The 17,563-nt window shown below is 45.8% G+C and overlaps 1 protein-coding gene and 1 non-coding gene across 4 annotated transcripts in view; one reads left to right on the forward strand and one right to left on the reverse strand.

Moving 5' to 3' along the window:
* The window catches only part of LOC119441296 (autophagy-related protein 16-1), a 445,594-nt gene that overhangs the window by 278,866 nt on the left and 149,165 nt on the right, over positions 1-17,563 (forward strand). The gene's annotated exons all lie outside the window — the stretch shown is intronic.
* Positions 10,484-10,557, reverse strand: Trnas-gga (transfer RNA serine (anticodon GGA)). Its single transcript has one exon. It is a non-coding gene; the product is annotated as a tRNA-Ser (tRNA).

Here is a 17,563-nt window from a genome sequence, read left to right on the forward strand (position 1 = left end):
TGTCTATTGGTGTTTTGTGGCTAAAGCGCCCTTAGGCGTTGATGCACCCACGCTGACGCCTGGTGGCACGTCTCCTCCATCACGACTACCAACGTCGATGACCATGAGCAACCGTCGTGCATATGGAAGCTGCACTACGCTGCACACGCTAGCACAACGCGAAAGACGAAGCACGTAACTGACACACTAATACAACGCGCAAGACAAAGCACGTAACTGAATCGTCACCGAGTCAAATCAGCGCGTACAGCGCGTCGTAATTGCAGCCTCCGCGATCAACTTCAGAAACATTTTCAGAGCTAATTGCGGAGGCCACGCTCCACTGTGCTGAGTATGGTGAACGCCACCTAGGTGGCGTTGGTAGTGCTTCTTGATGCCAGCGTCCCTTCGAATGCTGGCATCGAGGCGTCGTAGTGCTGAGACCACCGAAGCGTTCACTGTCGGTGCGCGTTAGTCTCATAATGCAGTACTTCTCTTTTCTGCTCGTAGGCGGCGGCACCGCCCCGAGCAAGAGCGCGGGTACACGGAGGAGTGTTAAGCCCAGACCACACGTACGCTTGCGGACGCGCGTAAGCTCGCGTCTACGCACCTTGCGGTTGCCGCGCCTAGCGAGGAATGGCGGTTTGCATCCACAAATACGCGCGACAGCGCGCGCCACTGGCTTCACTTGTTTACACCTTGGCAGACGCCACTTCGTATCAAAATGCTTCAAAATGCTTCAAAGTGCTTCAAAATGCTTCGATATCTATAAACGTAATTGTTATCTTTTTGGAGCTGTTAGATCAGCACGAAAAGTGAAGAAGAAGCACTTTCTTGCATGATATAATTCTGCTTAACTGAGAGTTGAATGTACCGCGCCGTCGCTGCGTAGCCAGGCGCGCCGACGCGAGGCAGCGAGGCAGCCCAGGCGCGCGATAACTGAGAGGAGCTGATCACCGAGATCGCGCCGCGTTTCGACGCGTACGAGCCGTGACGCACCGTCTGCGCATGCGTGGGCGTGCGGACGCGAGCTTGCGCGCGTTTGCAAGCGTACGTGTGGTCTGGGCTTTAGATATATAAGGCGCGTCTGTGTAGCTCTCTGCAAATGCGTTTGTGGCGCAATGGGTTAAACGCTCGGCGATCTATCGTCGCGGACCGAGAGGTCGTGGGTTCGATTTCCAAATTTTGCATGTTTGTGGAACTTTTTCTTCTGGTTTCTTTCTTTGTATTATGTTCTATGACGTATTTCCGTGACGGAAATACGTCAGTGAAGTCTTGGTGGACCCCGGCATAAAACGTTTTCGTGTTAAAAAAAGCTTGGCTTTACCGACAGCACCAATCCCTATGGCTCATTTCTTCCAACCCACCATAGCATCACTGAAATATTGGCAAAGCCGCAAAAGAAAGAAACACGTGTTAAAGCCACGTACGCTTAACATAGAGCATGATTATTCACACAAATGAAGCGCTAAAGTGGTCAAATGTTTCAAAGAATTTTTAATAAATCAGTAACACGCCATTACATAAGCAAAATGTTTCTAATGCACCTCCTAGAGTTTTGCATTGTGGCTGTCTGTTATCAGAAATTGGCCACTTCACGATCCAGGGAACTGGCTCAGACAGTTCCACAGGCTGATGCACCCGCACTTAATTTAGCGTCTTCCAATGATGCTTGATCTCAGATTTGGCACCTGCAATTAGAAGGTAAGGCAAAATATTAACAAATATGTTACAGTGAAACTTCGCTATAACGAAACGGGATATGAGAAATTATTGTATACAACAAAATGACATTCCCGGTGAAATCCTGAAGGTATCCATGTTATTGTAACCTCGTTTCAACGAAGTAAAATTATTCTGCCAATAGATACACCAAACTTCATTTTTCTCCGACACAAGAAATGCCCGACCCTTGCAGGGTCGCTTCTGCTTCGCGCAGGGTAGAGCACACATTCGGTGCCGATGTTTAAAACATTTAGGTATTTGCGTTGAATTCACCGTCGGTGTCACCACTACGCGTCGTAATGCGTAAGCAGACTCCAGACCGCCATCGCAATTCCTCTCACTGCGGCACCGTGCAGGCTAGTTATTTGCAGCTATAGGCGTGGCCTCGGAGATTGCGCAGTTGCAATATTGGAGGCCACGCCTCCCTGTATGCACCACGTGCTGCTCGAACACGACGAACATTGTTGGTGACGCAGCGTGCAACCTATTCAACCGCGTCGCCGTTTCGCCTGTTTCGCGATGCTAGAGAAGACCCAACTAAAAGCGGTAACGAAAGATCATCACATTGAAACAGAAGGCAGCTATCGTAAAGGCAATCGTGTCAGATGCTAAGTGGTGTGTTAAAGACGCCGAAGTTTCTTTTGCTATTTTATTAGAAGTTCGGCGAGCACGTGGCCATGTAGTGGTTCTGCTGGCCGAAAAGCCGTCTTCTTCTATGCAAGTTCAAATTTGTGCGCGACATTGCGCATATATTGCAGTGAACGGCAGTAATGAATATTATGACGTAATTTTGGCTCCCCATTCAACTTCGCTATAAAAAGATTTTATTGCATATGACTGATAAGAGTTCCCACTCATTTATACCGCAGCCTTGTTTGCAAACAGTAACTGTTAGAAATCCGACCGAGGCATCTTCCATATGCAGATGAAATAATCCATCGCTGCGATTCGGCCTTATCTGTAGCCTCGGTAGCAAGCCCCCGAGATACTACGGTGAAATCCGGATTCTTGGCGATAACGACAGCCTTGTCCAAGAAGGCTAGTGCCATGGTTGCCACGTCCTCCGCAAGTACGTCGCAAGCGACATTTTTCGTTTTCACGCCATACACATGCTGCAAGCCCCTTTTCGAAACTGCATATTTTGTTGATTTAAACCTAATATCAGTTTGCGCCGAAAAACAATTCTACACCGTGTCCTTCACATGTACCAGTTCATGATGCAACATGCTGGCAGGAACATACATGCGCCGCGCATCATAGGTTTTCAGAACACGTGGCAAGGCCTCCTCTTGAGGAAATGTTGAATGGCAGCGTCAACTCAAGGACGCGCGGCCAAGCGAGGTCACTGGCCAACCTGAACGATGTTCTACGGAACCAATGAAACACTTCCGGGGTAACTGCACTCAGAATGTTCGCGACGTACTTTGAGCCAGGCGCGTAGCCCGGATATTTTTTTCGGGGGTGGGGGTGGGGGAGGTAAACACCGCGGTAGTCTTGACTGCGGTGCTTCATTCTTTTAAGCTCCCAAGCGTCGGAGAAACGTTGAGACGCGAATGCCCATAATAGCCGCACGTTGGAAGAATACGCGCCTTTGTTAATAGGCGACGACGGGCCAGGCACAAAAGGGGGCAGGGCGCCGGCCGTAAAACAAAGAAAAAATTTAGAGGCGGGGGGGGGGGGGCGGAAGCCCGGTCTGCCCCCCCCCCCTCACCCAACCTGATACGCCTCTGCCCTGAGCGTCCTGATTAGAGCAAATTTGCCGGGATCACAGTCAGATTTTTGCTTTAATCCTGGCGACCAGATTTCTGACAATGACTTGCACAGATTACGTCCGAGTGAGCACGACCGGAAATTCTCATTCGTTCCATGAAATATCATTGAGGCCTGCCACATTGCCGGCCACGCGCCCTCGAGCTCGCACGACCCTCACCTATGTCCCTTGAGTGAGCAAGGCCATCGCAATTGTAGTGAAGTTAATGTCCCACGTTTCAGCCCACTAGTTGCAGCATGAAAAGGCAGATGTGAAGATGAAGATATGTTTCAAGTATATTGTATACAGAACAGCCTTCGCGAATCGCGACCAGCTTTACATCAGCGAAAGCAGTCATTCTGAAAGCGCTTGAAGCAAGAAATCTATGTCAAAGAGATAAATTAGAAATGAATCAGAAGTGAAGAAACAATGTCGTTTCCAATGCACTTGCGGAGCACGTGGCAACCTGAATATGCCACTGACGAGACAAGGCTTCCATCATTGCCAAGAAAACTGGATTTGAAGGAAGTATCTCAAAACCCTTGCTATCCAGAGTACAGAAAAGTACAGAAAAAACGCTGTATCGCAACGATCGCATTATTCCGCCTGAATACGCAGAATGCCGCCGTTTCGAGCAGTTCGTGTTGTGAACAAGGCTTCCGTACGTCCAATTATTATTAACGCCTTTTGATCGGCGTCCTTCCTTTCTTTCTTCTTGTAACATGAACTCCAGAACCAAGAGAAAGCATAAGCCAGATGCAGCATTGAATTTGAATTTATTATCCTAGCTGTTTCAAAGTATGCAAGTCAATGTGAGTAAAAAAAAAAAAAAAACTGAGGACGACAACATTCTACTTATTAATCACTCTTGTGGTTTAAATTAGGACAGATAGATTAGTCAAGAACCAAGTGCGGCAGCATACAAAAAATTCAGTCCAAACTAGCTGTTAATGACGATACAAAAATACATACGCCGCACATACAGGACACACTTAGAAAGTATTTATTTAAAGGCACAAACGATAGGACATTACATCCGTGTGTTATTCTGAAGGCCAACATCTTGTTCTCTCATTACTGAGGCCGCAATGACGTATTCACCTTCTCCTGTCATCCTCGCCTCAGTGGTAAGCTGAACCTACTCAACGGCATGGTTTAGCTTAACGGTAACAGCATGCTCAATTAAAATTACAATTACATGACAAGCGCCATGGATAGTCATATCACTACTTCAAACCATTACGTTATTAAGCACCTGGAATAGCATTTCAGGCGAATAGCTAGGCTAACATCTCCAGCATCTCATTAAACAATGTTTCTCTTTCTCTCTCTCATGTGACACAGAAAGCAGCTTAATAACGTAATGGTTTGAAGCATGTGATATGACTGGACAATTGCGCTGGCCCAAGTGCTATCTGCCACGTGCAATTTTAAAAAAAAAAATTTGGTTCAGTTAAAAAAAATAAAACCTTGTAGAATGAGAACATACGGTATGTTCTCATTCTACACGGTCCTTTTTTGAGCTGGACTAAATTTTGAGGACATGTGGCAGACAGCACAATTGTGCTGTCCAAATTGTTCTAAATTACTCGATGAGGTGGCCTATTACTTCTATGAAAAATAAAAACGTTTATTTGAACAATTGACATAGTTACACTAATTAACTTACAACTGGCGCAGCTTAGCGATCATGCGCCAACCAGACTTGTGCCTGAGACCGTCGCAGCAACGGTATCAAGCGATAGATAGCGCTATGCTAAACGTTCGTAACAACCCTCAAATTTCAATTTCTCTTCCCTTCCAGAGAAGTGCGTTGGAGGAAATCGCTACATAAGAGGAACATTTCACCAGCAATCCCATAAAGCGCTCATAAAATAATGGGTAAACAAGAAACAAGGCAGCGATTCACAAGACGCTTACCGCCGCGGTGGCTCAGGCTGAGCAGGAGATCGCGGGAACGAATCCCGGCCGCGGCGGCCGCAATTCGATGGAGGCGATATGCAAAAACGCCGGTGTGCTTGCGTTGTAGTGCACGTTAAAGAACCCCAGGTGATCAAAATTAATCCGGAGCCCTCCACTACGGCGTGCCTCATAATCAGAACTGGTTTTGGAACGTGAAACCCCTGAAAGAAGAACACAACAGCGTGGAAATGCGTAGATGGGCCGGCGATATTTCTTTAACCAGAGAAACCGACAGGGACACAATATATGAGGCGTGCTGTAGGTGCACAAATCCCGTCTGCGGCGGCCGCATTAAAATGGGATCAAAATGCAAAAATGCCCGTGTGCTGTGCATCGGGTGCACGCTAGAGAGCCACAGGTGGTCAAAATTCATCCGAAGTCCCCTACTAAGGCGTACCTCATAATCATATCGCGTTTCTGGCACGTAAAGCACCAGATTTTCTTTAATTTTAATTACGAGTTCGCCTGAAGTTTCGTTTTCAGCCCGCGAGATTTAGCATATTCAGATTCATGGCTTGCGGTACGAATGCCGAAGCGAATTAACTTAAGCCATCCACAACGTCTAGGTCAAATGGATAGCGCGAAAGAAAATTATGCGCAAAGCGGCGTGTTCCTGAGTCTGCATTCATGAGCAGGCGCCCACAAAGATCGCAATATTTTGTAGTGCCAACCAGCAATCAATAGATTCGAAGCGTGAGTGACTAGCTCGACCAAATGTGCAGTACCCAATTACATCACCGTCACTAAACGCAAATGAAAAAAAATAAAACAGGTGGGCCACACGCAACCAGTACAATACGAGTTGAAATACAGCACGTTGCAACCAAGCGCGCGATTTTGCGCGAGAACGATGGGGATCAAGATTCGAGGCGGGAATATTTTTGAACGGCGCTACCGCGCCACCCAGGAATTGAATAAGAATAAACATGCCAAACATTTCGGCTAACGCAAGTTCGCCTGATCGCGTTCGTGATTGCCACAACAATGTGGGAATGGTGGGCCACTGGTAGAGCAAGCAGCGTAGTCTATATCACCAAACGAGCGACATTAGTTGAAGGCCTTAATTATATATGTTTCGGCATGCGTACAGCAGCAGCTGTGATAAGCCTCTCACGAGTAATTAACTCTTCTTAACGTTTAAAATTTTATTAATTATGGGGTTTTACGCGCCAAAACCACGATCTGATTATGAGGCACGCGAAAGTGGGGGATTCCGGAATAATTTGGACCACCTGGGATTCCTTAACGTGCACATAAATCTAAAGTACACGGGTGCTTTCACATTTCGACCCATCGAATCTGCTTAATGTCCCTGTAGCTGTCCCGAACGCATTTCACGGACCATGGATGACTGGAATATAATTAGAAATTAAATGTGTCAATATAGCACTATATCTCGCACGTTGTCAGGATCATCGAGAAAAACACGAAAACGCGTCACGAAATAGTTATTCACAATGTGGAAAAAGCAAGCATTATGTTATCGGTGAAAAATATGTCATCATCATCATCATCATCATCATCATCATCATCATCATCATCATCAGCCTATATTTTATGTCCACTGCAGGACGAAGGCCTCTCCCTGCGATCTCCAATTACCCCTGTCTTGCGCTAGCGTATTCCAACTTGCGCCTGCAAATTTCCTAACTTCATCATCCCATCTGGTTTTCTGCCGACCTCGACTGCGCTTCCCTTCTCTTGGTATCCATTCTGTAACCCTAATGGTCCACCGGTTATCCATCCTACGCATTACATGGCCTGCCCAGCTCCATTTCTTCCGCTTAATGTCAACTAGAATATCGGCTATCCCCGTTTGTTCTCTGATCCACACCGCTCTCTTCCTGTCTCTTAACGTTACTCCTAAGATTTTTCGTTCCATCGCTCTTTGTGCGGTCCTTAACTTGTTCTCGAGCTTCTTCGTTAACCTCCAAGTTTCTGCCCCATATGTTAGCACCGGTAGAATGCAATGATTGTACACTTTTCTTTTCAACGACAGTGGTAAGCTCCCAGTCAGGATTTGGTAATGCCTTCCGTATGCACTCCAACCCAATTTTATTCTTCTGTAAATTTCTTTCTCGTGATCAGGGTCCCCTGTGAGTAATTGACCTAGATAAACGTACTCCTTTACAGACTCTAGAGGCTGACTGGCGATTCGGAATTCTTGTTCCCTTGCCAGGCTATTGAACATTATCTTTGTCTTCTGCATATTCATCTTCAACCCAATTCTTACACTTTCTCGACTAAGGTCCTCAATCATTTGTTGTAATTCGTCTCCATTGTTGCTGAATAGGACAATGTCATCTGCAAATCGAAGGTTGCTGAGATATTCGCCGTTGATCCTCACTCCTAAGCCTTCCCAGTCTAAGAGCTTGAATACTTCTTCTAAGCATGCAGTGAATAGCATTGGAGAGATTGTGTCTCCTTGCCTGACCCCTTTCTTGATAGGTAACTTTCTACTTTTCTTGTGGAGAACCAAGGTAGCTGTGGAATCCTTGTAGATGTTTGCTAAAATATTCACGTATGCCTCCTGTACTCCATGATTACGCAATGCATCTATGACTGCTGGAATCTCTACTGAATCAAATGCCTTTTCATAATCTATGAAAGCCATGTAAAGAGGTTGATTGTACTCCGCAGATTTCTCGATTACCTGATTTATGACATGGATATGATCCATCGTAGAATATCCCTTCCTGAAGCCAGCCTGTTCTCTTGGTTGGCTGAAGTCAAGTGTGGCCCTGATTCTATTGGAAATTATCTTGGTGAATATTTTATACAATACTGAAAGCAAGCTAATGGGTCTATAATTCTTCAGTTCTTTAGCGCCTCCCTTCTTATGGATTAGTATAATGTTGGCGTTCTTCCAGCTCTCTGGTACACATGAAGTTGTGAGGCATTGTGTATAAAGGGCCGCAAGCTTTTCAAGCATGATATCTCCTCCATCTTTGATTAAATCTACTGTTATTCCATCTTCTCCAGCAGCTTTCCCCCTGGTCATGTCTTTCAAGGCCCTTCTAACTTCAGCGCTACTTATAGAAGGAGCCTCTGTATCCGGTTCATCACTATTTTGAATGAAAGTAGCTTGGCTGTTTTGGGCACTGTACAGGTCAGTATAGAATTCTTCCGCTGCTTTTACTATGTCATCGAAATTGCTGATGATATTACCATGCTTATGTTTCAGTGCATACATCTTGCCTTGTCCTATGCCAAGCTTTCTTCTTACTGATTTAATGCTGCGTCCAAATTTTACGGCTTCCTCAATCTTTCCTACGTTATAATTTCGAATATCCCTTACTTTTTTCTTGTTGATTAGTTTTGACAGTTCAGCGAATTCTATCTGATCTCTTGAGTTGGACATTTTCATCTTCTGTCGTTTCTTTATTAGGTCCTTTGTTTCTTGGGAGAGCTTACCTACTGGTTGTCTTGGTGCCCTAACTCCCACTTCAACATGTATCAACGTTTAATTTAAGTGTGTCGCGCAAACGTGACAAAGGGCATTTTGGGGTAACAATTCTCAGAAATAAGGCACTTTCGTGCGATACTCCCTTTTTTTGTCGGTATCGATGGGGCAGGATCCGCTTTCCGAGTGAAAGAAGCGACGCCGCGTACTCCGAGGGTCAACAAGGGTCCTTGGTTAACGCATCGAAAACACAAAATGGAGAGCATGCTCTGCCAGTGTTCTAAATCGAAAACAAAGGCGCGAACCGACTTGCCCGAGCAACCGGCGCCGCTTCCCGCCGTAAAAGATGTGAAAGGGGGAAAGATTGGAGGGGCAGGTCGGGAAAGAGAACGGCAAAGCGAGGTTGTATGACGTAATAGTTCAGCGGAAATCCGCTAGGTGGAGATAAGTAATTAAAGGAAAACTGAGACATCCACCCAAATGTAGCAATTTGCTACAATGGAAACCCAACCGGGTTTCTCGAAAGAAAGCCTCGCAGTTGAAGAAAAATTCGTGCTGTTCCGGGACTCGAACCCGGGACCACCGCCTTTCCGGGGCAGCCGCTCTACCATCTGAGCTAACCAGGCGGCTAGCGGATGGCAGGGCGAAGTCGAATTTGTCGACAACTCGAAGCAAAGGCAAGTGTATGACGTAATAGTTCAGCGGAAATCCGCTAGGTGGAGATAAGTAATTAAAGGAAAACTGAGACATCCACCCAAATGTAGCAATTTGCTACAATGGAAACCCAACCGGGTTTCTCGAAAGAAAGCCTCGCAGTTGAAGAAAAATTCGTGCTGTTCCGGGACTCGAACCCGGGACCACCGCCTTTCCGGGGCAGCCGCTCTACCATCTGAGCTAACCAGGCGGCTAGCGGATGGCAGGGCGAAGACGAATTTGTCGACAACTCGAAGCAAAGGCAAGTGTATGAAGTAATAGTTCAGCGGAAATCCGCTAGGTGGAGATAAGTAATTAAAGAAAAACTGAGACATCCACCCAAATGTAGCAATTTGCTACAATGGAAACCAAACCGGGTTCCTCGAAAGAAAGCCTCGCAGTTGAAGAAAAATTCGTGCTGGTCCGGGACTCGAACCCGGGACCACCGCCTTTCCGGGGCAGCCGCTCTATCATCTGAGCTAACCAGGAGGCTAGCGGATGGCAGGGCGAAGTCGAATTTGCCGACAACTCGAAGCAAATGCAAGTGTATGAAGTAATAGTTCAGCGGAAATCCGCTAGGTGGAGATAAGTAATTAAAGGAAAACTGAGACATCCACCCAAATGTAGCAATTTGCTACAATGGAAACCCAACCGGGTTCCTCGAAAGAAAGCCTCGCAGTTGAAGAAACATTCGTGCTGGTCCGGGACTCGAACCCGGGACCACCGCCTTTCCTGGGCAGCCGCTCTACCATCTGAGCTAACCAGGCGGCTAGCGGATGGCAGGGCGAAGTCGAATTTGTCGACAACTCGAAGCAAAGGCAAGTGTATGACGTAATAGTTCAGCGGAAATCCGCGAAGTGGAGATAAGTAATTAAAGGAAAACTGAGACATCCACCCAAATGTAGCAATTTGCTACAATGGAAACCCAACCGGGTTCCTCGAAAGAAAGCCTCGCAGTTGAAGAAAAATTCGTCCTGGTCCGGGACTCGAACCCGGGACCACCGCCTTTCCGGGGCAGCCGCTCTACCATCTGAGCTAACCAGGAGGCTAGCGGATGGCAGGGCGAAGTCGAATTTGTCGACAACTCGAAGCAAAGGCAAGTGTATGACGTAATAGTTCAGCGGAAATCCGCTAGGTGGAGATAAGTAATTAAAGGAAAACTGAGACATCCACCCAAATGTAGCAATTTGCTACAATGGAAACCCAACCGGGTTCCTCGAAAGAAAGCCTCGCAGTTGAAGAAAAATTCGTGCTGGTCCGGGACTCGAACCCGGGACCCCCGCCTTTCCGGGGCAGCCGCTCTACCACCTGAGCTAACCAGGCGGCTAGCGGATGGCAGGGCGAAGTCGAATTTGTCGACAACTCGAAGCAAAGGCAAGTGTATGACGTAATAGTTCAGCGGAAATCCGCTAGGTGGAGATAAGTAATTAAAGGAAAACTGAGACATCCACCCAAATGTAGCAATTTGCTACAATGGAAACCCAACCGGGTTCCTCGAAAGAAAGCCTCGCAGTTGAAGAAAAATTCGTGCTGGTCCGGGACTCGAACCCGGGACCCCCGCCTTTCCGGGGCAGCCGCTCTACCACCTGAGCTAACCAGGCGGCTAGCGGATGGCAGGGCGAAGTCGAATTTGTCGACAACTCGAAGCAAAGGCAAGTGTATGACGTAATAGTTCAGCGGAAATCCGCTAGGTGGAGATAAGTAATTAAAGGAAAACTGAGACATCCACCCAAATGTAGCAATTTGCTACAATATCAACGCAATTGGCTGGTATATCTCAGACACTAACAAACAGTGCACAAAATACGGCCGCCTTACTTGTAACATCACCTAAATATCAGACACCTCTTCCTTCTAACAGTGTGGATTCAGTACGTCCTTCGACTTCCGCTCAGGTTGATCATGAATGCCATTCCGATTCAGACTCTCTAGGCAATCGAGATGTAGATATGGACACTCGAGTTCTTAAACGCAGAAGATCGCCTAACAACAAAATGCCTCGTTCTCCTAACTCCAAAACAAAAAAGTGTGTGAAAGAATCACCTACGAGGATTGACTTTCTAAAAGACAGTATCCTGGACCAAGCAGTTGCGGCTGCTTGTCTACCGTCAACATAGGGTGCCTAAGGATACTGCAGTGGAACTGCCGATCTATACTTTCTGCCGCTCAGTTTCCGTTGAAGCGATAGACGCACGTACCTTCGCCCGCAGCGGCGTATGCTTGCTGCCAGCGTTTTGACAGTCGTTGTCTGCAGTCATTCAATGTGATCTATTCGTGTTTGTGCGCGCTCACACCACGCTTGTTCATTCAGTTAGTAATAGTCGGGCCACATTTTCCAACGCACGCTACACATGCAATGCTGCCCGGATCGGCAGTGCAGCGCTAGCGGTGTGTCCCTTCGCACGCGCTGCCCACGGGAAGCGCTTCTCATCAACACCACTGTTTCACACGCGCCTTCTCGTGGTCATCCAGTCTCTCTTCATGTCGGTCTACTTACACCGCAGCACACCTGCTTACTTAAAGCTCATGTTTACTACAATTCATATTGCTACCAAAGCCGCTCACCTTACTTCGTATGACATTGCTGTGTTGCTATCGCATTCATTGCTTCGCCCTTAAGGCGAAACTGTGACATTTTTTCATTTCGTCTAAATTCTGTCATAAAGCAAAAATTTTGCATCATACCCTATCATCCGAATGTGAAATCTTAATATTAGAAATAACTATTCCGGGTTGCGCCCCGCTCTCTATAATTAACTCCTACTTTCCCGCTGGAGTGCAAAACGTACGCCCACTTGATGTCGCAGTAACATACTGCAAAAAGTACATATTGCTTGCGGGTGACTTCAACTCACATCATGTGTCATGGGGCTTCCGCACAGACTCATCTGGAAAACGTTTATGGGATTGGGCTAATGTTAAAAATTTTACATGTTTAAATGCTAAAGTTGCCACTTTCGTGCGTTCGCAGTCACTATCTGTCCTAGATTTGACATTTGCTAGCTCAGGCATTTCCATCTTCTTGGACTGTGGTGGATGCCGCCACTAGTAGTGACCACCGCCCGATTGTCATTGAAATTAACAACCCCCTCATTTCTTTAAATAAACATACGCATACTTTCGTGGACTATGCAAAATTTAAAAACAATTTACAGTCAACCTTGTCTTCTAGAACAGATATGGAAACAGATATTAAAGCGATGAGCCTTAGTGCAATTTTGAAGGGTACTATTAAAAAATCAGAGTTTGTAGTATCATCAACAAAAGAGCGCATTGATTGTCCATGGTGGAATAGTGATTGCGCACGAGATTATCGACGCCGAAAAGCTGCATGGAAGAAACTTATTTCCAATCAGTGCCCTACTAATTGGAGTAATTATAAATATGCTGCTGCTACGTTTAAAAGAACAGTTTTCTTAGCGAAGGTTAATTATAATGAAAAACGGTACAGATATTTAGCGAAAAGTGATAATAAAAAAGCATTATTTAGGTTTCTTCGCTCTCGTAAGGCCTTTCCAGTACCCATAAATATTGATTCAGTGAATCTGTCACCAAAAGAATTATTAGAATCATTAAATAAGATCGCAAAAGCCTTAGAAGAGCGTTTTACAACTCAGCTGCAAGTAAACTTCGTAGGGGTTCTATCAGGGGATGACTTTATAGAGGTATCAATGGAAGAATTTCAGCACGTTATTCGGCTGCTCCCTGGCACAGCTCCAGGTCCTGATCACATTACATCAGGCATGTTAAAAATATTGTGTGACCTCTCCCCACGAGACCTCTCCAATATCGTTAACTACTCCCTCATGAACGCATGGATTCCTCCTGACTGGAAACTCGCAAAAATATTATCTGGGTCCAATCCTGCTCCTTGGTTTTTGAGCAGGGGGATTATAAGACCAATCGCATTAACCTCAAACGTTATGAAATTAATAGAAAGGGTATTGCACATTCGTATTATGATATTTTTAACGGATAATACATTATTGAGCCCATGTCAGATTGGATTTAGACCCGGACGCTCGATATGGTGCGCCCATGTCGATTTAGAGGAACGCATTAAGCTTGCACGGCACAGGCGGCAGTATGCAGCTTTAGTGACCCTTGATTTAGCTAAAGCCTACGATAGTGTAGAACATGTCATACTCCTAAACGTTTTAAATAGCATGGATTTCCCTCGATATATTATAAATTGGATACATGAATTTTTAAAGGATAGAAAATTTTATTGTTCTCAGCGTGGCTTAGTGACACAAAAATATAGTCAAATAAGAGGAGTTCTCCAGGGATCTGTCCTTTCTCCTATATTGTTTAACATTTTACTAAGTTCAATTCCATTGTGCGGTAGTGTACAAGTACATGTATGTGCAGATGACATAGCATTCTTTGCGTCTGCGAGTGATATTCACTCATTACAGAGTACACTACAGTCATACTTGGGAACACTTGAAGCTTGGTTTGCGAATATTCGAATGTCGCTCAATGTTAACAAAAGCGCCTTGATTGTGTTTCCATTGAATGTACCAATTAATATCTCTCTCCAATATTATCAGGAAATTATTCCGCAAGTTGACTTTATCAAATATCTCGGTGTAATATACGACACAAACCTGACCTGGCGAAATCACATTGATCATGTTAAATCTAGGGCGACACGCGCGGTTGGCATGATAAGCAAACTTGGCCGACATTGCTCTGGGCTACGCAGACACACTTTAATGATGATTTATCGCATGTACGTTCGTCCGATATTGGAATTTGGGTGCGTGCTATTCTCTGGTGGGCCAGCGTACAAAATTAACCCCCTGGTTCTTCTAGAGCGGGAGGCAATTCGGAATTGTCTCGGTTTGCCAAAATTTGTAGCTAACAATGTTTTATATCAAGAAGCACGACTGCCTACACTTCCCTGCAGATTCCGCATTCTAACGGTAAAAACATATTTAAACATTTATGCATCTTCTTTGAGAAGATCACAATTTGTATTTATTAGGGAAATGAGGGCATTTTTCGATGAGCACTGGTCCCGCCTACTTCGACCGCAAGTTTTGTTTGTACAAGCTGAACTAGATCCATTAAATGTTAATATACGCGAGATCGCTTTCTCAGACAAACCCTTACCTAATATAATGATTGAATTTGACGATATATTTCCATCGAATGCCAAACTCCTGCCCACTACATACTTAAACGGCATGTTACAAGATCATTTAACGCAACTAGCAATAGATCACGTGATCGCGACTGACGCGTCAATGAATGAAGAGAAAGCGGGTGTGGGTATTTTCTCCGAATCACTATCCTGGTCTTATGCAATACGCCTTCCGGATTTCACACCCATATTTTTTGCTGAACTAGCAGCGATTATCTTAGCTCTGCGGAAACTTCCTTCAAATTACTCAACAGTGGTTATAGTGACTGATTCACTGTCAGTATGTACATCGCTCACTTCATCTGCAGACACTACTGTAACCAATACATTTAAATTGTTAACCCCTCCTAACTTAAGTCTGGTATGATTGGTATGGGTTCCAGGCCATCGTGGTATATTCTTAAATGAAATGGCTGACACACTTGCGGGGATATCTCTTGATGGACCAGTTATGTCTGTCATGCCTAGTTCGGCTTATGTCACGGCGGCTAGGTTTAGAAAATTTTCCCTATTACAAGATTCTACAAAACTGAAAATCCAAATGTCGGAATTTAATCATTTCTCTGTTTCGTGGGACAATAAATGGTGCCCCACACGTAAATTGGAGATCTCCATAACAAAATTACGCTGCCGAATCCTACCAATAAATTTCTACCTCAACAGGTCTGGACTGGCACTCTGTGTCCTACCTGCCAGGAACCCGAAAACATTGACCACTTTCTATTATTTTGTCATCGCTTTAGGAATCAGAGGAAGAAATTCGAATTTTCATTCCGTAAATTGGGTATTTCACTAACTACTGAAAATATCCTCTCCTTCGGGGCTTCTTCAATAGGCTTTAGCCACAGGAACATCTGCGTGGCCCTCTGTGACTATATTTGTGACACAAAAAGACTACCCAGTTAATTATCGAAATAAGTAATTGGATAACTCATTAAATCGCTAATTGTTGTTTCGAAATTATTCTAATACCACCAAAATTTTTGTGCTGTTTTTATACAACTACAATGATTTTAATTCTGTCTCTGCCCTGTAAATCTCTTTCCAAATTATCATAAACACTATACTTCACCCTGATTTACTTTTTCGTCTAGTTTTTTTTCCCATCTCCCTCTTCCGTTTAACATTTAACCACCGGCTTCTTGGCCAATCACCCGTAGTGGGTAAGCGCCACGGATGAGGATCAAGCAAGCAAGGGACCCACAGGCGAGAAGCACGTGAAGCGCGAGAAAGAAAAAAACAAGAAATGAAGAAAATGGAGACGCAGGCGATGATGAGCTGGCGTTGCTGACGTGGTCGACAAGCAGTTTCATCTCCAGCTGTGCTCTCGAGACAGGAGGCAGCAGCTTCAGGGACCATGGACCGAAAAGGGGACGTTCGCGAGTTGGCCAGCGACAACTTCAGCTCCTGAGCCCCGATTGCGTCGCCGTGGCTGTGTTCCGCGGCCCCGGTCCAGCCCCACGTTGCCGTAACTGGTTGCTGTCCTTTGCCACAAAGGCAATCGCCAACGCCACGTCAGCGGCACAACGGCCGACTGGCCCAGACCGCGTCCTGTGCCACGCGGGTCTCGGTGCAAGAACGCAACCTCATCGCTCTCGACGGAGGTCGACGCCCACGCTGCGTCGGAACCACGCAGGCCAACGTCTTTTGCCACGCTGAGTCAGAGTCCGACACGACTGGCGACGGTCAGAACGTTCCTTTGTTTGTGACTTCGCGTGGTTTAGTCGAGCGGAAGACTAATATGTAGTGAGCGATTGTTTATTTATCTATATAGCTAGTTTTTTGGAGTGTGTCGTGTGTGTATAGTGTTTATAGTGTGGTAGGATAGTTTATAGTGTGGTAGGATAGTTTGCTGTTTGTTTTTCTACAATACCATTTTTCTGTTTGAGATAAATGTTCTTCCACATATTTGCTTTCTGTGTCTGTCCATTTCTGGAGCGCTGAAATTCGTGACAATTGGCGAGCTTGCCAGGATTGATTTTTCCTGCCCCATTACGAATTTTTGTGGGACGGAAATGGATTGGGACAAGACTCTAGCCTTAGTGAAAGAGTTGAATTTTTCGAAGGACGAAGCCCTGAAATTTATTGAGAAACAGAGAGAGATCTTTCAAAAGGAACGCGAGGCCGAATGTGTGGAACGCGATGCCGAACTTGCGGAAGCGCGGGAAGTGCATGCTAGGGAAAAGGAAATTTTAGAACTCAAACTGAGATTGGCAAAAGCAACGGAGTGTCACCGCGATAACGAGAGTTCGGCGTCAGTGTCCTCCGGCTCGCAGTCTCCAAAAGCCAACAAAATCTGTCCGCGTAAGCTAATGGCACCTTTCGATGAAAAGCGTGACGACTTGGATGCATACTTGCACCGGTTCGACAGGATAGCCCTCGGACAAGGCTAGGACTGGAGTGAATGGGCCACAGCCCTAAGTCTTTGCCTGGTAGGTGACGCACTGAGTGTCTTTGGGAGGATGACCGCCTCCGACTCCCTAGACTATGACAAGGTTAAGAAGGCACTCCTACAAAGATTTCGGCTTACGGCGGAGGGTTTTCGCGAGCGATTCCGAAACTGCAGGCCGGAAGACGCAGAAACGGGGAAGCAATTTGCGTGTCACCTCTCAAATTATTTTGACCGGTGGGTGGAAATGGCCGATCTCGTGGAGACTTATCAGGGGGTCCGTGATTGCATGGTCAGGGAGCAATTCTTGGCTTGCTGTAGCAATAATCTGGGTGTGTTCCTAAAAGAGAGAAAGTTGAATACACTCAACGATCTAGCCGAACACGCTGATCAATTTTTAGAGGCACAGGGACTGAGAAACCTAGGAAGAGTGAAAGAGGACCTAGCCAGAGGGAAAGTAGACGAGGCAAAATACGAGCCTCAGGGAAGCGTGGGCCCACCCCAGTTAAGGTG

Source organism: Dermacentor silvarum, chromosome 2, assembly GCF_013339745.2.
Source record: "Dermacentor silvarum isolate Dsil-2018 chromosome 2, BIME_Dsil_1.4, whole genome shotgun sequence".
NCBI lineage: Eukaryota > Metazoa > Arthropoda > Arachnida > Ixodida > Ixodidae > Dermacentor > Dermacentor silvarum.